This window comes from Rattus norvegicus, chromosome 3 (genome assembly GCF_036323735.1).
Source record: "Rattus norvegicus strain BN/NHsdMcwi chromosome 3, GRCr8, whole genome shotgun sequence".
In the NCBI taxonomy this organism is placed as follows: Eukaryota; Metazoa; Chordata; class Mammalia; order Rodentia; family Muridae; genus Rattus; species Rattus norvegicus.
In genome coordinates, this window is record NC_086021.1 from 31,271,120 (window position 1) to 31,297,978 (window position 26,859).

Sequence of the window (26,859 nt, forward strand, 5' to 3'; positions counted from 1 at the left end):
TAGGGTTGGAGGTGTGGGGTTAATCAAGGCTGTTGAAGTCTGGGTAGGGCCACCACCAGTCTCAGATGCTGGACACGGAACACAGGACTTGACACTTGCTGCCCCTCTGAGTTTTTGTCTATCTTTGATCTTTTTTTCTTTTTTTCTTGTTATTTTCCATTCTTTCCCTTAGGAATCAGAATTTCACTTCGTGCCTTTAAAAAACAAAACAAAACAAAAAGTAAAAAACAGAATTTGCTTCTGAAATTTAATTTAATTCAGGGCTGCAGAGCATTTGTGGCTCCTACAGAGGACCAAGTTGGAACCCTAGCACCCCCATGGTGGCTCACAACCCCCTGTCCCAGGGAATCCAATGTCCTCTTCTGACCTCCATGGGCACCAGGCATATACACAGCACACATACATACATGAAGGTAAAACACTCATACCCGTGAGATAACAATAACTGGGGCTGCAGAGATCGCTCGGTGGTTAGAGCATTGTCTGGTCTTGCAGGAGTACCTGGGCCTGATTTCCAGCGCTGATATGGTGGCTCACAACCACTTGAAATGCCACTGTACGCTCTAACTCCACTTCCAGAAAATATGCTTTCTCTGGCCTCCACGGGCATCAGATGTGTACGAGGTGCACAGACATGCGTGCACACAAGACATTCATACATGTTACAAAATTAAACGATTATTTTATTTTTTTTAACTAGAGTTCCAGAGGAAACAGCGCTTGAGCAGTGTTGGCACCCTCAAAGACTGTGGGACTTCTGAAGTTGGACTGAAGAGGTTTTGGATGGGGAACCAAGGTTGGACTGGTATTGTTTAAGAGTGATACACGTGACTGTCTACTTGACAAGGGATGGGCTTGGGATGGGTAATCTTATTGTCAGTCTAGTAGAATTTACAATCCCCTAGGAGACATGTTTCTGGATGTGTCTGTGAGGGGATTTCTAGAAAGGAGTGTGGCTAGCACCATTCCATGGGGCTAGAGTTCCAGACTGAATAAAAAGGGAGAACAAACAAACAACCACCATGTGTGCTAGCCTGTCCTTCCTGATCTTTTTTTTTTTTTTTTTTTTTTTTTGGTTCTTTCCCAGGGCCTTGCGCTTCCTAGGTAAGCGCTCTACCACTGAGCTAAATCTCCAGCCCCGCTTCCTGATCTTCTAAGATGTGAACGAGCAGCCTCCTGCCACCATGCCCTCGCTGCAGGGATGCACTGTATGGTCTGACTTGGGAGCCTGAATCATACCTTCCTTCCTTAAACTGCTTCCTGTCAAGTGTTTGGTAAAAGGAGTAATGACTACAGCCCTCTCGCTCCTTTAGACCCACAGACATAGCACTCGATAACGTTCCTTCCATCTTGCCGATTGTATGGGCTGACCAAAGGCACTGCCAGCTGGGCGGGTATAAAGAGGTATCTGCCTCTTTAACATGCTTTTGTTTTTCCTGTGTTACCCGGGCTGGTCTCAAACTCTCCATTCTCCTTCCTCAGCCTCCTGAGTGCTGGGACTGTAGGCATGTAGTCACCCACACCCCAGCTTTGTCCTTTCATTTTTTTCACTTTGCACTCTGAGACATTGACTATTTGAAACACACTATGGTTGGCCATGCCTAAGCAGCTTCCCTTAACAGAAGAGCCTCCTCCTGTCTGCGTTTGCTGCCCTCTAACAGGAGAGACTCCTCCTGTCTGCATTTGTTGAAAGTCTGGGTAGGTCAGTAAAACCTCTTTTTGTCGTCTCTTATGAAAACTTGCATATCTGTGAGTGTGTGCATGTTTGTGTGTATTGTGTGTGCATGAGAAGGCCAGGAGTCAGTCTCCGGGTCATTCTTTAGCAGTTGCCCACCTTGATCTTTGAGACAGGGTCTCTCCCGTGGGCCTGGGGCTCACTCATCGCACTGGACTTACTGGCTGCTAAGCTCCAAGGGCCCTTCTTTCCTCAGCGCCGTAGTACAGAGCTGCAGTGAACACCGTCCTGCCTGGTTCTTTATGTGGGCACTGGGGATCAATCAGAGGTTCCCAGACTTGCAAAGCAGGCACCTTTACAACAGAGCTATTGTTCCATCCCGTGACAACTTTTTTTTTTTTAAAGGTTTATTTATGGGTTGGGGATTTAGCTCAGTGGTAGAGCGCTTGCCTAGGAAGCGCAAGGCCCTGGGTTCGGTCCCCAGCTCCGAAAAAAAGGAAAAAAAAAAAGGTTTATTTATTTTATTTATATAAGTATACTGTAGCTGTCCTCAGACACACCAGAAGAGGGCATCAGATCTCATTGCAGATGGTTGTGAGCCACCATGTGGTTGCTGGGATTTGAACTCAGGACCTCTGGAAGAACAGTCAGTGCTCTTAACCGCTGAGCCATCTCTCCAGCCCCGTGACAACTTTCATTACATATTTTATTTTACATTTTAAGATTTATTACTGTTTATTAAATTATGTGTTCATGCCCTGGCAGCCAGAAAAGAATGTCAAATCCCCTTGAGCAGGAGTTGCTGCTGGTTGTCGGCTGCTGGACGCGGGTGATAGGAACTAAACTTGAGTCCTCTGGAAGAGTAGTACTGAGTCTTAGTTGCTGAACTCTCTCTCCAGCAGTCTAATATTAAAATAAAAAAAATTATTGTATTTTATGTGTTTGAGCGTTTTTGCCTGTATTCGAACCATGCATATGCCAGGTCCCTAAGAAGCAGTGAATCTCTGGAACTGAAGTTGCGGATGGTTGTGAGCCACTGTCTGTGTAGGTGCTGGGAATTGAACCTCTGTCGGAACATAAGTTCTCTTAACTACCATCCCAGCCATAGGTCAAGCTTGCTTTTTAAAGATTTATTTTCAGTTATGCGAATGCTGTGCTTGTATGTGCCCCTGAGTGTAGGTGCCTGTGGATCCCCTGGAGTTTGAGGCAGTAGTGAAGCTACAACACGTGGGATCTGGGAATCGAACTTGGGTCCTCTACAAGAGTCGTCACTCTTCTTTTTTCTTTTCATTGTTTGCAGATGAAGTGTCACTATGTTGTGGCTCTGGCTGTCTTGAAACTTACTCTGTAGATTAGGGTGGCCCAGAACCTCACTCGCCTCTGCCTTTATAAAGTTAAAGACGTGTTCTCTCATGACTTGCATGAGTGGTGCCCACTCCTAACCCACTCACCCATCTTTCTAGCCCCACATGCAGTCTTCAGTATATACGCGGTCAAGCCTTCTTTCTTGCCTGGTGGTTGTGCTTTGTGTAGCCTTGATCTGAGGCAGCCATAAGTGTAGCTGCCCTTTGAGACTGCTCTGTGCTTTGGGGCTTCTGCCGGGACTAGTGAACTCTTCCTGGAACCGAGTCCTGTGGTGGATGGTTCAGGGTCGCCCTTTTGGCTCCTGTGGACCTAAACAGGACATTCTGTTGCAGAATCAGAAATTTTGTTTGTTTGTTGGAAAATCAACAAGATATGACAGTGCGTGTGTGCATGTGAGGAAGTGGGGCAAAAGGCACCCAATTAGTAGGCTCATTGTAGCCTTTGACCATTCCCAAGAACCTATTTCCTCTTGTGTCTGGTGATTGGCAGAGTGCCTTTGCAAAGTGCTGGGCCCAGGGGTATGATGAGGAGGGGTTGGCTTAGACTATCCACAGATATCCAGGGACTAGGACCCCAGGTCCTAGATTACCTTTGTACGTTTTTGTTTTTGAGCTGGGGTCTGTGCCCAGGCTGCTCTCAAACCCCTGAAGCCCAAGTGAGTTTCCGCTTCAGCATTTCAGGTGGAGTAGCAAGACAGACTGGAGCTGACCACTCAAGGTCACCCTGTCAGAGCCTCTCCTGCCTGGATGGCTCCATAAGGCAGGCAAAGGTGTTCTAGGGCTGCTATCAAATCTCTGGGGACAGGGTCCTGACAATAGTGGAGTCCCGTTTGTGGACATAACTTCCCACTGAGGATTCACGGCCCTTCCAGTCTTTTTGCCATGTGAGACAGGACATTGCTTCTGGGACATGATCTTTCTTTCCTACATTATATTGGCTACTGAGAACTCAGTCCCTAGAACACAATAGGTGTTTGGTCAGTGATGACCAAGATATGGTAGAAAAGGGCCTCATTTGTGTGCTGTGATTGTCACAGTGTCCTGGGGGTTGGGGGTGTGTATGGAGCAGATGCTCTGACCAGGGGGTAAGAACTGCTCATAAATGCTGGAGCTGGGGGCTGGGGATTTAGCTCAGTGGTAGAGCACTTACCTAGGAAGCGCAAGGCCCTGGGTTCGGTCCCCAGCTCCGAAAAAAAGAACCAAAAAAAAAAAAAATGCTGGAGCTGGGTCTGGGCCCCTGCTAGGTGTATTGCTCCAGGTTTATGTCTGAGAACCATCCAGACTGCTGGCCCCCTCTGCACCCTAAAGTCGGCTTACCTGTTTGGTGACGAGGCTTGTTCCCGGGAAACCAAGTCAGTCCTTGGAAACAGACAGGCTGGCCCTGGATCTGTCTGTCTGTAGCTGAGTGGCCCACCTATGGAAGATTCCCCTCTGTAATATGGGCCTGGGGAGCACAGTGTGCTCTGCTCATAAGTCAGGGAGCATCATGGGACAGTGTTAGATTCTGTGGTCACTCCTAGTCCCCTCCCCCAATGCACAGTATTTGCCACGGGCACATGGTCTGTCCCTTCCATGTGTCACAGTCACCTCTCTCTTGTTCCCTTGTCCTCTTGCTCCTTCCAGGGCCCAGTCAGGAGTCTAGAAACTCCTAAACCCAGCCTAGGCCTCCGGCCGCAAAGGGGCAAGTCTTTGGGTTTGCTGCTGGTGCAGGCTGACCAGCTGGCTTCACTGCCTGCGTGCCCCTCCGCCCCCCCACTTACACCAGAGCCAGTAGACAGTCTGCTCTAGGCCACTGCCCAGGGACTTTCCACGGTGAAGGAGCCCAACCGAGGCCCCATGGCTGTTCTTCCCCCGAGCCCAATCTCCGGCTGCCCCAGCTGCAGGGTTATTTCAGGACTGAGCCCTAAAACCTCGGGAGGCCATAGATCCACCCGGGTGGGTAGTGGGATGACACAAAGTATGGATGTCCCCAGGCCTCCTAGATGGAAAACAGGTAACATAGAGACCTATCCTTAGAGCCAAGAATCCCATCACCCAGCCTGTCCAAACTTGGATGAGAAGAAACCGTGGGGCTCCCAGGGTGCTGCAGAGCTCCTGGGCACTCTGACCCAGCTCCCCAGCTTTCAGACTCTGAGAGTGTTGGTTTCTCCCCATCCCTCCCTACTTGGGCTCTAATCAATCAATAGTGGAAATCTTTCGAGAGGCACCTCTCTGAGCCCCGCAGGCTCCCACAAGATTGATTAACACAAACATCAATTTCTCGGGCCGCACGCCTCTGAAAACATGGTGCTTTTTCAGATTGAATTGCTACTGCGCGCCCGGTGTAAATAAAGGAGCGGGAATAACATGGAAGATTTGTGACTCGGCGTCGTGGCTGCCCTCTCAGCTGGTGCTGTTAGAAGGGTGGCAGGGAAAGGGAGGGCTGAGGAAGGGAGGGAAGCCTATGTACAGTCTCTCCACGCCCCCATGTCTGCACCAAGACTGACAGACGGACAGAGAGGTGGAGGAGAGCCAGGGGCTGTGCACAGTCAGAACTATAGCACAGCTGATGTGTAGCAGGCTCTCTGGAAGATGTGTGCTCATTGGTTCTTTATTTTCTTTGGCTGTCTGGAGGGCATCCGCAGAGGGCAGGTGTTACCACTGGTACCGCAGCAGCTTTGAGGTAGCTTGGTTTCTGGCCCTGTGGCTGTGCGAGGCTCCTTTTGCTTTGTCCCTCTCTCTCCCTCTGTAGCACAAAGCAAAGCATGGTCAAGCAGGCTCAGACCAGGCACCTCATGGACCAGGGCCCAGGAGAAGTGGGGCAGGAGAGTGTGACGTCAAGGTAGAGGCACAGGGACTGATCATGGTCCTGAGGACAGAGAACCAGGCTTTCTTTGAGGTCACACCCTGCCCTGCTTGGCTTTGTGGCTCAAAGATGTGTCCCTGAGTCCTCTCCCTGTCTCCTTATCCTGAGGCCCAGACGCCTCCAGGCCCCCTAAACTTCTTACCTGGTCCATGGGGACCCTCTTAGAATTTTTTTCCTGTTACTGTATTAAAACCCTCTGACAGAAATAACTTAAGGGAGAAAGGGTTTATTTCAGATCACAGTTCAAGGTACAGTTCACAGTGTGTGTGTGTGTGTGTGTGTGTGTGTGTCTACAGGAGCTTAGTGGAGCACGTCATGGTGAATTCACAACCAGGAACCAGACACGTTGCAGCTTGGTGCTCTTTCTCAGGACCCGGGCCTAGGGAATGGCACCACCTACGATTACTATGAGTCTTCCCATATCAATCAATGTAACCAAGATAATTCCCCCACAAGCATGCTCAGAGGCCCATCTCCCTGGCGATTCTAGATTCCAGACAAGCTGACAGGTAACAGTAATCCTCACAGGAAGGCCCCAGCCTAGGGTAGGTGAACTGTTGACTGCTGAGAAGTCTCGCAAGCAACGGACAAGAAGTAGGTGAGGCTGGTGTTGAGAATAAAGCCGAAGTACCTAGAATTCCTCATGGTGGCCACATGAGGCAATGAGGAACCACCTTCGGTGGCGGCTGTGAAGTCTGTGAACACATGGCTGTTCCCTGCTGGTGCTTGTGGATGAATGGCAGCAGGGTAACTCTGCCGCCATGTTTTGTCTCTGCAGTAAAGGCCCAGGTCTCTCAGGTTTAGTGTTTGTCCAGACCTGGTGACACACCTGTCAGATCAGGAAATTGATGTTTACAGATGGGGTGCTGGCACACTTGGGATGGGGGTGACTCCAATAGGAGGAAGAACCCACAATTCTACTGACTTCCTGGCCTTATACTTTTTATTCTATGCTCCCAATTGGAGAGAGTCCAGGAGACTCCAAGGGACGAACCCTGGACCTGGGCAGTCAGGCAATGACTGGCTTTGTTTCCAGCTCAGCTCTAGGCAGAACCCTGGGTCCCTTTGTTGACAAATATCGGGCAGCCTGTGTGGAGCTGGGTCCTGCAAGACAGGCTGGTTCTCAATGTGGTGTGGTCTTAGCCAGTTCTTGGAGTGTCTGGGATCCGAACCACTGCTGACCCTGAGGCCACCCGTCAGTCCAGCTGGACCTGAGCTGTCCAGGTGAGGGTTCCCTGAACTGAGGATGGGTAGATGGTGGGATATGGGTTTGCAGAATGTCTGGCCTGACCTTTACCCCCCAATGCCCCAAACCTTCCATTGCTCCCAAAGTCAAACTACAGGAGCCTCTCCTGGGATCCTTGAGGCTTGCAACCTGCTCCCTTCATGATCTTACACCTTGGTAATGTCTACAGGGCTTCGCTGGTACCCTTCTGAAGGCCAGCTCCGGTCCCTCAGGATGTGGCTCTGAACAAGGCAAGTACTTGCTAAGGATTTAGTGTCTCGGGGCGCTAGGCATGCCCAGCAAGGCGCATGACTACTGAGCTTGTAGTCCAGGGTCCTGCCTTTGATCTGGAGGGAAGGCCTTTCCTGATCTCAGGGGTGTGTGAGCCTGGCATACAGCAGGACTGGCGCCTCACCCTGGAGTATCCAAGCCCTGGCTCCGCACCCCCAGCTGTGTCCTGTGTTCCAGATGCTTCTACATCCCTGGGCTCTTCAGCAGGCCGTGCAGTTCAGCTGTTGCAGAATGTGGGGGAATGGGGAGCCATATTGTAATGCCCTCACTGACCAGACATATCCTGAGTTGTAGGGACAGGCTTGATCCCTGCCAGAGAGATGAGAACAGCCACAAAGCTGATCGGGAGAGGCCTGGCAGAAATGAGGAAGTTTACTGAGGTGCCACCTAGCGCCAGACATCCAGGTAGGCTTCCGGGGGAGGGGACCCCACCGATGGAGAGAGTATAGACCCCAGTACAGAGACCCAAGGGATCCTGGGAGGATGGGAAGCAGAGCGTTTTCTGGTCAGATAGACTTTGGAAAGGTTGTGGGGACTCTCTGGGTGGGGAGCCAGAGAGGCCTGGGCCTGGATGCCTTAGAGGCAGGAAGTAGGTAGTCTGCAGAGATGCTCGGAGGCCAAGGCAGGAATGAGGCTGGTGCTTTTCTTTTCTGGACACCCCTGGAGAGAGTCCCCTTGTCCTTCCCTTCAGCATGTCAACAGGAGCAAGTTTCAGAGGAAGTGAGCCATAGAGGCCAGCAAGCCCCTCCCTAGGGAAGGCTCATTCTGCCGTTTCTCTTCGCAGCCCCACTCTCAGTAGACAAAGAGAGGGTTTAGGTGTTTGCCCACTGCTTCCTTGGGATTCTGTTTTTCTTTAGGGTGCCAGGTTACCTGGCATTTAAGAGGCTAGAGGTGGAGGTCCCAGAGCTCTGTAGATACCTTTAGAATCCTTTAATCTTCACTGCTTCCCCCATGAGACATTGCAGGGCTTGAGGCTCAGGTTGATGGGCCAGGGCAGGGCCAGGGCAGGGCCAGGGCTGGGTGCTGCCGCCTGGGGTTTCACATGGCATGGACTGAATCAGCCTGCGCAGAGGTCCAGGCACTCCCAGGTGCCCAGGCTTGCTGTAGCTGCCACAGGCAGGCACTTGAGTTAAGTGTGGCTAATTTGGTACAATGACACGTGCCAGCAGTAAATTTGCATTTTGGAGACAATAAGAGGCAGCGCCAGGCCTGACCCAGATGTACCAAGAAGAGGGGTAGACAAGGAGCTTGGTGTGGGGGTAGAAAGGGCTGGGGATTTGCCAGCCACTGCCTGAAGCCAGGGCCCTGGGGTGGCATCTGCAGTGCATGGGGACTCATGAGAAAGACAAACTTGGTCCCAGCTTGGTGAGAGCAATGAGCTTGCATAGAGACCGAGCACGGGGCCTGTCTATCCAAGGGCACGGTTTGCCCCCTATACTTCCCTCCCTTGCAACAGGAGGAGCAGGGGGTCCTGGGGTGAGCTCGGCATAGGGTCCATCCCTGAGGAGCAGAAGGACAGAGGCAGCCCCTGTGGACAGGCCACCGAAGGACCTGATATTTCTCCTTAAAAGCATCTTGCATCTTGGTTTAGTAGCACAAGTTCCGCATTAGTTCTAGGAGAAGGAACTGGGCAGGGAATCTGTAGGGCGGTGGTTTTGAGCTATTCGCAGAGCCACAGCTCACCCCCACCTCTGGGGTCCTCCCGCCCCCATTTCACTTCACCCTTTAACAAGCATCCCTGAGCTCTACGTGCCTCTGTGAGTCAGCCAAGCACATGAGGCCTGCACATCCACTCTTTCCCAGGACCTTTCTGGCAGGGTGACCTTGGCTAAGGTGGATTGGTGACTAGGAAGTCTTAGCCCAAGGTCACAGATGAACATTGAAAGCTTTCTATCTTGTCATTATGGGCCAGTGGACACTGCCACAGAGATGGAAAGTTCCTCTCTTTGGGCCTTCCCTTGGTAACTAAGGGGCATTGAGAACTAGGAAGGCTGGGGTCCTAATGCCACATTAGGTAGGATGGTGTGAAGGGGCTGAACTGAAAAGGACATCAGGGTGGCCTGATGAAGCATGATTCAGCTTTCCTTTGAGCTGACTAGAATGGGCAGCATGCACCTCAGTCAGAATCTGGAAGCCCCAGATTCCCAGACACCCCGCCACAGGCATCCCCTTCTGTCCAATTGGCCTAAGACCACATAGCTTGTGTAAGGAAACAACAAAACACTCCACACTGATGGAAATGAAAGTCCAATAATGGGTGATGTTTGGGTGACATGCACACACACATACACACAGACACACATACACACATGCGCAAACATACTCACAAACACACACACATACATACAGACACACAAACACATACTCACAAAAACACAGACACATACACATACATACATGCAGACACACAGACACATACTCACAAAAACACAGACACACACATACACACATACACACAGACACACAAACACACACACAGACACACATAAACACAGAAACATATACGCAGATGCATATACACAGATGCATATATAGACACACATGCATATAGAGACATACGCACAGACACACACACACACAAACACATACTCACAAAAACACAGACACATATATATACACATATACAGAGACACACACACAGACACTCAAATATACACAGAGACACACAAACATACAGACACAAACACACAAAACACAGACGCATATATAGACACACATATATATAGACACACAGACACACATATGCATACAGACATACATATATACATCCAGACACACATACACACAAGCATGCATACATACATACACAAACACACATAGACACACCCACACAAACACGCATACATTCACACACAGACACATATATACATACACACATAGACATACAAACATACAGACACACATAAAGATATACACACAGACACACATGAACAGGAGCATACAGACACACTCCCACAGACCCACTCACACAGACACATACACACACACAGACACACAGACACACACACACACACACACACACACACACACACACACACACACTGAAGGAAAGTTCATAATAGGAAATGATTACGTTAAAAAGAGACCAGGTCCTGGATATGGCTTAGCAGACTGGAGCTTGATCCATGGAGCCTTCTGTGGAAGGAGAGAACCCACTCCCAGAAGTTGTCCTCTGACCTCTGCAGACACACAGTGGTCCCATGCCTCCCTTCCCTTCATAATCAAATGAAGAACTTCAAGGTTATCCTTATCCACATAGGGATTTTGAAGCTAGTTTGGGCTACATGAGCCCTAGTGTCAAAAAAAAAAAAATGGCCCAGCAGTTAAAAGCATTGACTGCTCTTCCAGAGGACCTGGATTCGATTCCCAGCACCCATATGGTGGCTCACAACTACAACTCCAGTTCCAGGAGACCTGACACCCTCTGGGGTCATTTCTGGCTTGCTCAGGCACTAGGCACATGCATGATGCACAGACATACCTACAGGCCACACAACTATACACATGAACTAATAATAAAAAGAAAACCGTAAAAAGCCAATCAAACATGTATAACATGTATGTATATGGTGTTGAGTTTCTTGCAGTGAGTGTGACTTACTTACGTGTCCATTAGCATCAATCAATAACGTTACATACATTTTCCCGAGTCTTCAACCAGATTTCCTTCTGGGAAACTGAGATCTCTTCATACTGTGTTAAGTTGTATCATTTAATTTTTTTTTTCAAAGTTGAGGATCAAACCAGGGCTGTAGGCTTGCTTCCGATCACTTCCCCACTGGCATCTTGACCCCGGACTTGAAAACCAGTCTATCTGTTTAGAGGGTGTCAGATCTCCGTATATCTTAAAGACTTATTTATTACTTATTCGTATGTCTGTTGTCTGTGTGGGTGTGGGCACCCTTGGAGGTCAGAGCAGGCATTGGATCCCCTAGAGCTGGCCTTACAGGTGGTTGTGAGCCCCCCAACATGGTTGCTGGGAACCAAGGTCAGTCATGGAAAGAGCAGCCAACACTCTGGACTGCCGAGCCCTCCTCCAGCCTTTTGGTTAGTCTTGTTACGTAAAAATACGACATTATGTGTTGATCTCATACCCGACATTCTGCAAAGCTCAGTAATTCTGATGATTGCTCAGTAGGTTACCTCAGATCTGTGTGTACAGTCCTGTCTCCTGTGAAATGTGACGGCTTTGTCCCTGCCTTTCTGAGAGCCTTTCCATCTTTTGTTTGTTTTTCTTATCATATTGCACTGGCCACAGCTGTGCCTCCGAAGCTGAGGAGATGGGTCTGAGGTAAAACGCTTGCCTCGCTTCTGGGTTTAAAAGCAAGCTTTTAAACAGCATCCCCCATCAAAGACTTCTACAGACTTCTACAGACTTCTTTCTTTTAAAATGGAATATCATTTATTTATTCTTTGAGAATTTAAAAATCGAGGGATTGGGGATTTAGCTCAGTGGTAGAGTGCTTGCCTAGCAAGTGCAAGGCCCTGGGTTTGGTCCCCAGCTCTGGAAAAAAAAAAAAAAGAAAAAAGAAAAGAAAAAAGAAAAAAAAGAATTTAAAAATCGTGCATGTGTGTGCATACGTATTTTGCCTGTGTTTGTAAGTGGACTTCGTGAGAGCCTGGTGCCTGTGAGGCCAGAAGCGGAACTGGAGTTAGAGATGGTTGTTAGATGCTCTGGTGGCACTGAGAACAAAAGCCTTGTCCTCTGAAGGCATAGTAAGTACTCTTGTAAATTCACTCTACATCCTGCTCACCGCCTGCTCCAGGTCACCTGCTCCCATGATCCTTCTTCTGTACCTCATCCCCTTCTGAGCGGGTGGGGACCCCTTGGGTATCCCCTCAACCCTGGTACATCAAGTCTCTGCAGGGCTAGGGTGCATCCTCCCCCACTGAGACCAGGCCAGGCAGCCCTGCTAGAACATTTCCCACAGACAGGCAACAGCTTTTGGGATAGAACCCATTCCCCTCATGAAGACCAAGCCTAGCAAGTGCTCTTAACCACCCAGCAATCTCTCCAGCCCTGAGTGTTTTATACACGTAAATGGAGGTTATTAATTATTCCCACCCTAACTCCCCTTACTCCTTAACAACCAGACTCCCCCGACATGTCCTCTCCTTGCTTTGTTTTGTCTCCCCCTGCCCCCCACTAAATCCAGTTAGCATTGCCTGTTAGAATGTTGACAGATCTTTTTGGCTTTGCCTTGCCCAGATCTGGTCTAGGTAACCAGAGCTGCAGTGAGTTCCTGGCCAGAAGACCGCATTTCACAGCCCTCTTCCCTACCCTCTAGATCTTACTTAATAAAACAATAACAATACCAACAGCAACAGGATCTCACTGTGTAGCCCTTGCTGTCCTGGAACTAGACATGTAGACCAGGCTGGCCTTGAACTCACAGAGATCCACCTGCTTCTGCCTCCTGAGTGCCATGATCAAAGGTGTGGGCCACAGTGCCTTTTCCTACACTGTTTAGTTTAATTTTAAAATAATGTCATAAAACAAAGAGTATGTCTGCTCTGCTTTCTGGAGAAGTCAGGCAAGCCTGGAATGGTGGCAGCCTTCCACGAGTAGAGTTTACAGGCCAGTGATGTGGCCCTCGGGTCCTGGGTTAAGGATGCACTCTTTCTTCCTCTCTTTTTGTTTTCTTAGTTCTGCTTGCATATATATGTCTGTGTATACATATATACATGCACATATGTATATACATACATATATACACACATATGTATACACACATACACATCACATATGTACAGTGTCTTAAGGAAGTCAGAAGAGGGTGTCAGATTCCCCTGGAACTGGAGTTACAGATATTTGTGAGCTGCCATGTGGGTGCTGGGAATTGAACTTGGATCCCCTGGAAGAGCAGCCAGTGCTAATTACTGAGCCATCTCTGCAGTCCCCTTATTTATTTTTAAAAGAGAATTTTTTTTTTTTAAGATTTTATGTCTATGGGTGTGCCCGCCATGTATGTGCAGGAGCTCACAGAGGCCAGATGATGGTGCTGGATCCCTTGGAACTGGATTTTTGGAGCTGGGGACCGAACCCAGGGCCTTGCGCTTGCTAGGCAAGCGCTCTACCACTTAGCTAAATCCCCAACCCCCTGGAACTGGACTTTAAAGGTGCTGGTGAGCCACCATGAACCAGGGTCCTCTGTCAAAGAGCAGCCAGTGTTCCTAACTGCTGAGCTCTCTCTGGCCCTCTCCGCCTTATTTTTAAGAGCTCATCAGCTTGGCTAGGCTGGGCTGCCTGTCTCTGGCTCCGGCACTGGAGCTCACACCATCATCTCTAGCTTTCTCATGGACGCTGGGATCCGAAGTCAGTCTTCATGCATATGCGCAGTTGCCTTACTGAGTGAGCCGTCTCCCCAGCTCCTGGCGTCTCTGCTCCCGCTGTAGCACCTTTCCTGCTGTCTGTGGTCTGGAGGAGGTAGAGTTGGGGGATAGAGCTGGCTCCCCTGCTTTACTTGTCCTGCCCCGCTCAGCCCTGGCTGGTTCGGTGTTTCCTAACTGTTCTTAAATTGGCTTTCAGGTCACGTGACCTAAACTCCTGCTAGAAACAACCAAAGGAAGAAGGGTTTATTTGGACTGACATCTTGGAGGGGATTTGGTCCGTAGTCACTTGGTCCTCTGCTGTTGGGCCGGGCACTGTTGTAGTGGGGATGTGTGGAGCAGAGCTGTTTAGCTCACCACAGCCAGAAAGCAGAGAGACAGGGAGGGGCCAGAGACACAATAGCCTAGTGACCTACTTTCTCCAGAGAGGCCCCACTTCCTGAAGTTTCGAATCTGCCAAAACAGTGCCACCAACTAGGGATCAAGAGTTACAACACATGAGCCGGTGGGGAAACGCTTCGTACTCAGTAACACCAGCCCAGGTCCCTCATCCGGGACCAGCAGCCACTATGTTCTGCAGTGCTCTGGTCCTGGCACAGAGCAGACTGTGTCCCATGGGCAGAAGGCCTCTTGCTTGGAGGTGGTGTCTGTCTTTGTTTGCCTCTGCATGGCCCCCACTCAGACTGCCTGTCCCCAGATATCACAGGAAGAACCAGAGCTCCTGGCTTTCTGTTCTCTTCTTTCATAAGACTGTGCCGTGTATATCTCTGGTCACAGACCTCACTGATTGTAGGGAATGCCTTAGGCAGCCTCATCTGCCCCTTAACCTGGAGCCTGTAGGCTGCTGTCCCTACCACTCCTAGGCGGTGCTCTGTTCCTGGCTTGTGGGGAGAATGGTACTGATGTCAGTACCCTGTAATCCTTAGGGTGTCACTGATCTGTGTGTGTGTACCATGCCTTGTACCGGGACCATGAGGTAAGGATTGTACGTTGGCAGCAGACCCCCTTTTCGATGGAGTGACTTTCCCTTCCTGTCCTCTGTCACCTCAGTACTGGCAGATGGGCCTTCAATCTGAAAGCTGAGGGTCTTACTATGTTTTGTAGAGAAATGGCACCTACCCCTACAGGACCACCATACTGTAACCCTGGGAAGCAACAGGGCTGGGCTGGAGTCTCTGCGCTCCCTGTGGCAGGATTTCCCGCCATCTGAGACTCGTGAGCGACCTGCTTGCTGCTCTCCGCTGAGAGACTTCATTCCTCTTGCTCTCTTCTGCTCCATATCTGCCTTCATCCTGCCTGTTCCAGGTTAAGCAGGGTCCCTCAGAGAGGCCAGTACCCAGGCCTAGAGGCCAGCTCTGAAGGTGGCCTCGGGGACAGACAGGCCCATTGAAGGAGACCACAGGATTCCATGCTTTGCACTAAACTGCCATGGTCAGACACCACTGCTGCATCTCAAAAGGGAGAGGGTTGATTTCATTGTGTCCCCACCAGGGCCCAGCCCGACATCCCCACCCCCTCTCCTCTGAAGGGATCAGCGTTCAGACTTGGAATGTGCGTGCGTCTCTGAGAGGTCCAGTGTGACTTCCTGTTTGAAGATCTTCTAAGTTTATGGAATTTCAGAAACGCTCTGTTAATAAAGGCAGGCTGACCTTTGACCCTTCCCCCCCAACATCCTGTAACAGGAAGCCAGAGATTCACTTCTGCCCCACCTACCCGAGGGGAGCAAGGAAACATTGCTGGGAGGAAGGCCATTGGCTTTTGCCCTCCACCTCATTCTGGAAAGTTCCATGCCCTCCCCTGGGGGTGACTGAGATACCCTTGCAGGATAGAGTAGGATAGTTAATGAGGACCAGAGCTCTGCATGGTGGTTTTCCTCTCCTGGGCTGGTGATATGGGGCCTGGGGGAGGGGCACACCGCCGCCTGCTAAAACTGTGAGGACCCTTGGGGACCCTCAGAGTCTAGTTCTCCCACCCAGGGAGGGGTGGTGGTGAGGCCATCAATTTAAGAGTCTTATTTACCTTGAGCTACTCAGCCAAGCAGACACATTATTTAGGGACTAGAATAAAAAGCCATTCACTTTACTTCAATTGACCATTTAGTTCAATTTGCGTGTTAGTGCAGGTAATTACTGCAGTAATGACACGTGGTAATCGGGCTGATTGGGAGCCTGCCGGCTCTGTATTAATACCTCCCGTCATATACACTAATTACCCATGTGTTGCCATGGTTATCTGCATGGACGCCGTGTTAACGACACCCTGGAAACATAGAGCAATAGCGGGTGTTGAATTAAATCTTTGTGTTCTCTTAGAGCTAAAAGCGCGTTTCACATAAAATAATCATGAATAAAATGAGATCATCTTGGCGGAGTTGCCAGGAAGCTGATTAACTGAGCTGTGTAAATGTGACTTTACCCCACTCAAGAATCAGAGTCTCCCAAACGTTGTTGGGGTTGCTAGGCAACGCCCCGAGATTACATCACTCACACAAGCGGAGCTGCCTGCAATGTCATCTCTGCATGGTTACAGCACTTCTGTGGAGAGGGTGAGTGTAACAGAAATGACATTATTTTCCCCTGAGTGATGGGTATAAATGGCTGGCGGGCCTCTGAGGGCCGAGGAGGAAAGGATTAGGAATACCTGTGTGACACACTCGGACTGTGACAGATGTTCCACCTGCGATGCTAATGTATGCTCATGGGAAGGTGTGTGCCTAGGGTGACCGGGAGTCCAGAGGAGCCACCCTCTTCCTGCCAATGAATGGGCCACTAGCAAAGGAGCCACCTAGCCACAGCTGGGGAAAGCCTCCATCCTGCCCCACCAGGCTTCACCTGGAATGTCAGGCATGAAGCATTAAAGCAAAGTACAAGGAATGGTCCTGAGCATCATGGGACAATCAAGGCAGTCAAAGGGAAGCTGAATGGCTAGAGCAGAGGGGAAGGGAGGATGGGAGGCCAGAGGTTGTCTTTTGTCAATTCTCATCTGTTCCTTCTTTAGCTGGCCCCATGACTCTCTACCCGGCCCTGCTGATCCTGCGACCCCAGCCTGGGTAATCCTCTGATAACAACTCCTCTCTGGTGTGCGATCTGTCAGGACGTATAGCTCATTCCTACGCCACAGCCTTTGCACTCAGCACTCCCTGAATCCTCTCCAGGCATCCACTAGCCCTCCACCAGCTCACTCTCTGACTCTCTGGGCTCCCAGCTCTGATATCCATCCTCACAGTCTGGCCTCCCCAGCTCCACCCACTCCTAGCTTGATTTGCTGTGTGACTTGTCTCTTACGTCAGGAACTGAGTTCTCTGCCTATGGGTTTGCCGAGTTCCATCACTATCTTGGAGTCCAAGGAAGAAGTAGAAAGTTCCATCTCCTTGTCTGTGTCCAACATGGAGTGGTTAGCTTAGTAACGATAGGTAGACGTTCAGATGGCTTTAGAACATGCAGGGAAAGGACATCTCAACACTGTCCCCAGACAAAGCAGGACAATGGCTCTCTCTCTTTTCAGTTCCTGGGAGGTTCCCAAGGTCACGTGTAACTTGGTGCTACTCTTTCCTTGATGTAGTGTCACAAGGGAACCAGTGAGGAAAGAAAACAGACATGCTAGGTACTGGCGTTTGTTTTGAGGTGTGTGATGCTGCCCACTGTGAAGAAAATTTGCTGGGCATAGCTCCACCTCCTCCCCTTCCCCTCCTCCCTCCCTCCCCTCCTCCCCCTCCTCCCCCTCCCCTCTCCCTCCCCTCTCCTTCCCCCTCTCCTTCCCCTCCCCTCCTCCCCCTCCTTCCCCTCCTCTCCTCCTCCCTCTTTCCCCAGGATCTCTTTAAATTGTCTAGGTTGCTATCCAACTTCTGGGCTCAAGCAATCCTCCTGCCTTAGCCTCTTAAATAGATGTGCACTCAGGTTAGGGTTATAGCTTCAAATTTTTGACCAAGAGCCTGAAGGGATAAAGTGCTTTACATAGTAAGAGCAAGGTATGGACAAGACACAAGGGGCAGGGACACCCTGGCCTGGAGTGTGTGCATGTGTGGATGTGTGTATGAGTGTGTGTGTACTTGTGTGTACTGTGTACATGTGTGAGTACATGCATGTGTCTGTGTGAGTGTGTGTACATGTGTGAGTACATGTGTGTGTGAGTATGTGTCTGTGTGTATGAGTGTGTGAGTGTGTACATGTGTGTGTATGCATGAGTGTGTGTACATGTATGAGTACATGTGTGTCTGTGTGTATAAGTGTGTGTATAAGTGTGTGAGTGTGTACATGTGTGTGTACATGTGTGAGTATGTGTGTGTATGTGTCTGTGTGTGTATGAGTGGGTGAGCCTGTGAGTGTGTGTGTGTGTGAGTGTGTGAGTGTGTGTCTACACTATAGTGAGCCTTGGATGATGACAACCACAGACTCCAAGGCAGAAGACTCATGGGTAACTCTGGTAAGGAAAGTCCTCTGTCCCCATCGCTTTGGTGAGCCCAACTTTCCATAGTCCTAGGACTGTTCTCAGCAGGCCAGAGAGCATGGAGGGGCCTATATAAACATGGGGCTTATATAAACTGCATGCTCCTTATATACACAGCCCATCGTCGATGCCGTCACTGCTGCCAAGGTCTCACCAGACATGGCATTCATACACCCAGAATGACAACAGTGGGGACTCAGCTAAAGGACTCGTCACCAATTGCACTCAGCCAGGGCATGGGGGCTCATGAGGCCCTGGTAGGAACTTTGGAGCTACAAGGTCCCATACTGGGAAAGGACCTGAGAGAAGGCATGCCCAGTGGCTTCAGATTCCCCATGGCTGTGTGTAGTGACACTCTGCTGGCTCTCCTTTTGGCCAGACCGAGAATACCTGCTGGATTTGGAAACTGAGTCCCAGCTTCTCCATCATGTTATCTATGAGTCTTTCCACTCATGGGGCTGAAATGCTCTGCAGGGGTTAAGAGCAAAGCCTGAGAAAGCTGACTCTCCACTTCCCTTCCTCTCCCTTGCATGAAGCCTGAATGGTGCCAATCTGCTCCCAGACCTGCTTGGGAAATGCTCTGGCAGGGAGAACTTGGCACACGCTGGCTGTAAGCAGGGCAAAGATCTTCCCAGCCTCGGCTCCCAGATTTGCAGCCACTGCCAATGCTGCTCGCCCAGACCCTCTGACATACATGATTTTGCTTCTAGCAGGCTAGGGGTCCCTGCCCAGCCCATTGCATCTAAGCCAAGTTGTGCTATTTGTTGGAGGGTTCCAGGTCTACCCTGTGATTGGGATTCTCCTCCTTTCTACCACAAGCCAACCCAACCATATCGCCAGTGTGTGACCAGCTAGGCCATAGCCTGGGGAGGCTGACTACAGTGTGCTATGCTGGGTGCTGCTTGGGACCGGCAGAGCAGGGACTCTGAGGCCCTGATGGTTGAATGATAACAACCTGTTGGAAGTGGTTCTTCACAGGCCTTCATGGCCAAGGCAGACATTGAGGCCTTCATGGCCAAGGCAGACATTGAAACTCAAGTCGGGAGACAGAAAGAAAGCTGGAAAGTTCTAGAATGCTAACCAGGCATGGTGGCACATACCAGCACCTAAGGGATGGAGATGGGAGGAGGTCAAGTCAGCTTTGAATACATATTGAGTTTGAAGCTAGTCTGGGCTACAGGAGATTCTGTCAAAAAGCCAAAGAACCCCAAAAGTTCTAATGGGGTTGGGAAAGTGTCTCAGTGGAGAAGAGAGCTCACTGTCTAAGCCTTGGGACCTGCATCTGAATCCCCGGCAGCCATGTAAAAACTGGTCATGGCCGTGCATGTTTATAACCCCAGTATTGAGGAGGAGGAGGAGACAGAAGGTCCTGAGAGCCTGGGACCCAGTCAGCCTAACAGAGGAGGGGGACTTTTAGTTCCATGAGAGACCCTGACTCAAGGCAATAAGACAACAAGCAACAGAGGATGAACCTTGTGTGGTGGGAGTGGCACTCTTAGGAGGTGTGGCCTTGTTGGAGGAAGTGTGTCACTGTGGGGTGGGCTTTGAGATTTCTCCTCCCAGCCGACCACAGACAATTTCTCTTGGCTGCAGTCGGATCAAGACGTAGAACTCTCAGCTCCTTCTCCATGTCTACCTGGATGCCGCCATGCTTCCCACGTTGATGATAATGGACTGAACCTCTGAACCTGTAAACCAGCCCCAATTAAATGTTGTCCTTATAAGAGTTGCCTTGGCCATGGTGTCTGTTCACAGCAGTAAAACCCTAACTAAGACTCCTGGTGTTCTGCTCTGGTCTCTACATGTGTGCACATACACTCATAAGCATATACTACATACATACACCATACACAAAACACTCTACACACATGTTCAGGAAGAGTGCCCATGTTCAGTGCCCGGAGGGGGTAAGCTGGGACTTGGGGAGAAGAAGCAGATAGCTGGTGAAGGTTGAGGCCCGAGGTAGGCATGGTTGCTGGCACATGTTGGCCAGCAACTGCTCCACTTCAGGCTTTGCTGGCCGGCTCTGAGCCTATTGTTCTGCTTGTCTCTCCTCGGAAAAGTCATGGCATGCCCTTTGGCACAGGCAGGTATAAGGCTTTGCTTTTCTCCAAAACATATTTTTAATAAAGGTTCTTAAATGCTTTAACCTCCCTTCTAGCCCACCACACACCAGAGGTAGTGGGAAAGAAAGGTTATTAGGATATGGGGGAAGTTGACCTATTTAGAAATGGTTCTTTGGAGCAAATCCAATCTGCGTTGTCAGAATATATACCAGCAGTCTAGTTCAGTAGAGTCAGGACAGCACAGGAACCATTAGCAGTGGCATGACCCAGCAGAAACAGCCAGGCCTCAGCCGAATGGGCATGAGTCAGCGGGAATGAACAGGACCAGCAGGGACACCAGGAGAAGTTCTCTGCCGTGCCTCTCTCGATGAAGTGAAGATCAGAGAAGACTGAGACTGGAGACCAATGAAATGTTGTAGAGCTAGCTATGCAAGCCCCCGTCACTGTCCACTGAGTCCAATTTATACGCCCTCCAAGCATCACATCCTTCCACGGGTCTGCCTCAGCAAAACAGCACGCAAGTCTCCATCAGCTGATGTCATTCTGCCAATCAGCCTTAGTCCGTGGAGGTGGCAAGAAGTCACCAGAACACCAGAACACCAGAATTCTTCAGTACATTTCTTTCTGTGAAGTCCTAACAGATGATGGCCATTTAAAAAAAAGACACATTGTACCAGGACCATCCAGCATTGTCTACCGTCTGTGGGGTCCTTTTTAACGTCATATGTCACATGCTTGCTTTAACAAAACATCTCTTCACCTGTGTCCCCTTCAACGAAACATCCCTTCACATGTCTGCCTTAACAAAACATCCTCTCACCCATGTCTGATTCAGAGAAACACTCCTACATGTGTCTGTCCCAACAGGACACCATCTGATACAACTGACTTTCCAAAATTTAAAAAAAACAAACCCTTAAGTTTCCACTTCAGGCAGTTACTGCAGAGACAAGGTGCTGAGGCTCAGGTCGATGACCTGACTCAAGACCTGGCCATTAACAGAGTCGGCCTCTGGGTCCACTCCTTGCCTGGGTACATAGAAAGCAGGAAGTGGACCAGAGATGAGGTTCCTGTGCCTGTCCTCTGGGCCTGTATTGGGAAGGACCTGCTCATAGTGGGGGGGGGGGGACACTGCTGCCTCATACAGACCCATTCTTCCTTGCTCAGCCCTCCCTGGCTTCCTACCCACAAGCTGCTTGGTAGATTGGGTTGGGGATTGGGGGTGGTGGTGGCAGCTAGCGCTCAGGGACCACTGCTCTCACCAGCACAAAAGCTTGGCCTGCCTTTGTCTCCTGAAGACTTCAGCCCTGATATGCTTCAGGTCTGCCCAGGGAGGGTGTGATATCTCTTCCTGTTACCTCTGTGGTGGTTGTGGCTTCCCAGTAGCAGGAAGCATGCAGACTGATTCATTTGGGACCTAGCACAGCCCAAGACGATGCCAACACTCAGAGCCGATTCACTTAGTGGAGAGAAATGCCAACATCCAAGACCCATTTTATCAACTATGCCCAAGACGCTCACTACTGTGGGGCTATTAAAAACTCCAATGGGCTTCGAGCTACCATCTGTAGTAGTGAGCGAGAAGGTTCCTCATAGGCTGGGGGAGGACATGGTCTCTGAGCAGTGGGGACAATCTAAATGCCTTCGGGCTGTTGGCTAAACACCTGCTCTCTTTATACTGAAGCCAAGGTAGGGTAGTCAAGACGTGCATTTACATCCAGCATTGCCTGTGCTCAAAAGTGACCTTGCCAAAGTAATGGTACCTAGGAGAGTCCTGTTCTTCTGATCTGTAAATAGGAATGGCGTAGCAAGCCGACGGAGTGCATGCAGAAAGCAGAGCCAGTGGCTCACGACGATGCCTCATCTCCCCAGCTCCCTCCTCCAGGCCCCATTAAACTGTGCGCCTGCTGTCTTCTCCAATGGAGGTAGGGTGGTCACGCTGTGACTCCAGAAGGGATCTAGCAGGGGCCTTCTAAACTGCAGTCAGTCCGCAGTGCTTTGTGCTGGGAGTGCAAGACTAGAGGGAAACAGAGACAATTGCTCAGGCTGCCTTCCTGGAGGTAGAGGTTGAACTATCCTAGCCCTCATATGGAACTGGAGGCCATATCAAGCTATTTGAGGTCTCTGCTTGGATGTGAGATGCAAAGAACTGTGGAGCAAGGGAGGACCTTGGACACGCCCCCCACCCCCGTCTCAGTGTCCCCAGTGGAAGGCGGGGACTTGTCATAGCTCTCTGAAAGGAGTTAGGGAGTCCTCGGGAACCTAGGATGTACGGGAAACTGGGAGAGTACTGGGTGGAGGTAGGTCTGCAGAGATCCTCGGAGCTCACCCTCCCCATTCCAGGGTCTCATGTTAGCATTGATGCTGTCACACCGGGGTGGGGTGTTGAGGCATGAGGAGGCCTTGCCCCAGGCCTGTCTGGTGGTATGCATCTGACTTGTGCACTTGGCAGTTTGTGCTGGGACAGAGAGATGAACAGGTGCCTGATTCAAGGCTGAGGTCAGCCTAAGGCGCATGCAGAAGGTTTGTGAGGAAGGTCTGCATGGTGGGCCTTTCACCAGGCTATAGAACCGCTCCTGGCCTTTCTGCCAGGCCCCAGGAAGGAAGGGAGCCTGGGACTTCCCAGCAGAATTGCACTTGCCCTTGACTTTGGTTTTGATGGCCGGACCTCTCATCTGTTCATTAGCACTGTCTGCCTCTGGGTCTATACTGAAGATCTTGAAGAGTACTGGTGTTAGAGATAATATCAGTGTCTCACACGGGAACACACAGAAACAATGGAAAAGCAGCTTTTCAAGAAAATTCTTTTTGCAAAGGGGTGAGCTAGTGTTGTGTGTAGTACCACCCCCTACAAGCTAGAACCCAGCCTGGACTGACAACACTTGTGGGTCAACATGGCTCCAGTCTTTTAGCCCTGATGTAGGTGATGTCTGTACTTCTCTCACGATGTGATTGGTTAATAGGTGCAAAGGGGAAGAGAAAAGAAAAGGGAAAGTTCAGGAGTCATTGCTTGGTTGGACAGAGGAACATATACAAAAACACAGGATCACTCGTCTTCCTTCCCTCCCTCCCTCCCTCCCTCCCTCCCTCCCTCCCTCCTTCCCTCCCTCTCTCCTTCCCTCTCTCCCTCCTTTCTTCCCTTCATCCATTATTCATTCCTTCCTTTCTTTCTTTCTTTCTTTCTTTCTTTCTTTCTTTCTTTCTTTCTTTCTTTCTTTCTTTCTCGAGACAGCCCAAGTTTTGAACTCTAGAACCTCTTGTCCCCACCCTGAGGTACCCCAGCCCTTGGTGGTGATGGTTACAAGTATGCACCATCATACAAGACAGGACAAAATCTTGACAGGGTGCTTGTGAACCTGGAGGCTTGGGCAATGGTATGCAAGGCTGTTTGTAGAAAGAGCCTTATGAAAGGGCTGGCCAGGGCCAGGAAGAGGCCTTATGTATTGTCTTGGCCCTATCAATTCAGCCCTCTGCAAATGGGCCAAAAACCAGCTCACTCTGAGGAGGAGTACCATAAGGTAGTGTTCCGTTAATGTCCTTGGTTCCTGCTGGGGGAGGCCAAGGATGGGAAACTGAGGCCCTTGGAGGGGTACCCAAGCTCGCCTGGTATCCAGGGATGCAGCCACCCACTCTGTGCTCAGCATAGCTCTGAAGGGTTATCCTTTAGTTCTTCCCGTGAGTCTCCTTTCCCTAGCTGTTACCCACATCTCTTTTCCTCTAATGCCTTCTCTGAGGTCTTCTACCTCCTCTCATTACAGTTTGGAGTTGGGAGTGTGTCTTCAGGGGTCGCCAGGCCCTGCTGCAAGAGGCTTGTGGTGGGGCGAATGGTCTGCAGCCAGCGTTGATGGAGAGGGGACTCAGGGCTCCCTCACCCCCAGCAGCCGGCCCTCCCTCTGCCACCGAGGCCATTTCCCTGACTCCTGATTTTTCATAACAGCAGCACACAGTCTCAGAGTTACCCAAGGTCACAGAGCTGCAAGGGGAGCAGAATGAGGCCATTACGCCAGCCTCTAATGTCCCTGTGGCCGCAGCTTGCTCTCCTTCCTCGATCAAGCACCCGGGACACTCCAATTTCCGCCTGTCCTGAGGTGATCGTATCTGGGCCTGAGTGATCTCCTTGCCGGCGGGCAGTGGAGATGCTGTGGCAGCTGGCTGTTCCCCTACTCGGCCACCTTCTGAGTCCACCCGTCCGTCCTCTCCCTCGGGAACAAAAGGGAGGCACCAGCTGAGACCATTGGCTGAGAAATGGCTGGCGGGATGTCTCCCCGTGCTTCACCCTTGCCCTGTAAGAGTTCAGGCTTAGTTCAGCCGCTGGCTGGCCAGGAGCACCAGCCAATGCCCATCAGTCTGACTGGCTGGAAGGGCTGAGACTCCAGGCCCTAGCTGTCCTGCATGGGATGGCTGGGTGAGGAGTTACACGAGCTTGGGGGTGGGGGTAATAGCTACCCTTGGGGACTCTCAAGGTCCCAGACCTCTGTCACCCACATTTTGGTTTATGAAAGTCCCGTGGTCCTGGGGTGTTGGCTGACACTGAGCCCTACGTTGACCTCCCCTCCCACCTGCCAAGGGCAGGACTGGGGTGAGATGGCCCAGGGTAAAGCATGAGTTAGTGGTTCTGGATTTCTGATTTTGTGATGGTCCACATGTCACACCTGGCCCAATTGCAAGGGATGCGGAGGACATGATGCTGGCCTGGGCTGAGAAAGCTTTTATTAAGATAAGCTCCATCTCAAAGGGGCTGGGGATTTAGCTCAGTGGTAGAGCGCTTACCTAGGAAGCGCAAGGCCCTGGGTTCGGTCCCCAGCTCCGAAAAAAAGAACCAAAAAAAAAAAAAAAAAAAAAGATAAGCTCCATCTCCACAAAAATAGCAGAAAATGCACCTGTACCTACTGGGGGAGGGAGAGAAGACTGCGGCCTGTCCCTGGACAGAGTCCTCAGCAATTGTAGTCCCTTAGCTTCCTGGTGCTGAACTGGAAGTGGCCGTGGTCATAGCCAGTAACACAGTGATGGAGTAGAGCTAGGTAGACAGCTCTCATGGGGTGAGGTGCTGGCGTCAGAGGCGACAGGGGTGGACCCGGTGAGTTGGCTTATTTGGAGTGCATGTTTACAAACTCTGAACTGTACATGGAAAAGGACAGCTTCTGCCTGGGACAAGCCACAGGAGTACTTGGGCAATGGGCACAGATGACAATCAGGTGATCACTGGCTGAGATACATAAGCCAGAATGAGACCTCAGGCCAACTGTCCTTGTGTCTCTTTGTCCTTTGTTAGGCCCGGATTTGCTACTCGCCCTGAAGCCCAGGGAAGGGTCCTTGGGTAGGGACTCCTTCCAAAGGTTTGGCTGCCAATGTGCACCATGGGGTCCTCACTAACCAGGGCCCCCTTCCAGTTTTCTGGCTTGGGAAAGCAGTCTGTGGGGGTTGGCCTTCTACTCCAGCTGGAAGGCAGGGCTGTTGGACATGTACTGCCCTCAGCATGTGTCCCCCTATGATTTCTACTACACAGTAAACACACCAACACCAGGATTAAACCCACGGAGGGATGGTGGGGGACACAGAGCTTGGACTGGAACTGCAGAGCCAAGCAGCATGACTTCCTTCCCTCCTTCCCTCCTTCCTTCCTTCTTTCCTTCCTTCTTTCCTCCCTTCCTTCCTTCTTTCCTTTTTCTTTTCTTTCTTCCTTCCCTCCTTCCTTTCTTCCCTCCTTTCTTCCTACTTAAAAACACTTATTTATTTTTAATTTATGTACATTGGTATTCTGCCTGCATGTATGTCTGCGTGAGGGTGTCAGATCCCATGGAACTGGAATTACAGAGAGTCGTGAGCTCTTATTTGGGTGCTGGGAATTGAACCCAAGTCTTTTGGTTAAGAACAGCCAGCGCGGGGTTGGGAGTTTAGCTCAGTGGTAGAGCGCTTGCCTAGCAAGCACAAGGCCCTGGGTTCGGTCCCCAGCTCCAAAAAAAAAAAAAAAAAAAAAAAAAAAAAAAAAAAAAAAAAAAAAGAACAGCCAGCGCTCTTAACTGCTAAGCCATCTCTCCTGCCCCAGCTTTCTTTCTCATGAGGTTCAAAGAAGGCTGATGAGGACCAGGACCTCCAGGTCCTACCTCGGCTGTGCTGGAATCCTCAGGAAAGGTGGGAGGCAGGTATGTCACCACATCCCAGTTCTCTTGCCACTGGAAGCCCCCTGGGCTCACGTGTGAAGTGAGATTGTGTGTGTGTGTGTATGTGTGTGTGTGTGTGTGTGTGTGTGTGTGTGTGCTCGCGCGCCTATGTGTCTGTATGTGTGGGTATGTGTATGTTTCTGTGTGTGTGTCTGTATGTGTGGGTATGTGTATGTCTCTCTGTGTCTGTGTGTGTGTCTGTGTGTGTGTCTGTATGTGTGTCTATGTGTGTGGGTATGTGTATGTCTCTTTGTGTGTCTGTGTGTGTGGGTATGTGTATGTCTCTGTGTGTGTGTCTGTGTGTGTATGTGTGTCTGTATGTGTGTCTGTGTGTCTGTATGTGTGTCTGTGTGTCTATATGTGTGTCTGTGTGTGTTATGTATGTGTCTGTGTGTGTATGTGTGTCTGTGTGTCTGTATATGTGTCTGTGTGTATGTCTCTGTGTGTGTCTGTGTG

At 50.4% G+C, this 26,859-nt stretch overlaps 1 long non-coding RNA gene across 1 annotated transcript; it reads left to right on the forward strand.

Moving 5' to 3' along the window:
* Positions 1-16,118: 16,118 nt before the first annotated feature.
* On the forward strand, positions 16,119-19,902 carry LOC134486350 (uncharacterized). Its single transcript, XR_010065153.1, has 2 exons — positions 16,119-16,275; positions 16,728-19,902. It is a non-coding gene; the product is annotated as an uncharacterized LOC134486350 (long non-coding RNA).
* The last annotated feature ends 6,957 nt before the right edge of the window (positions 19,903-26,859 follow it).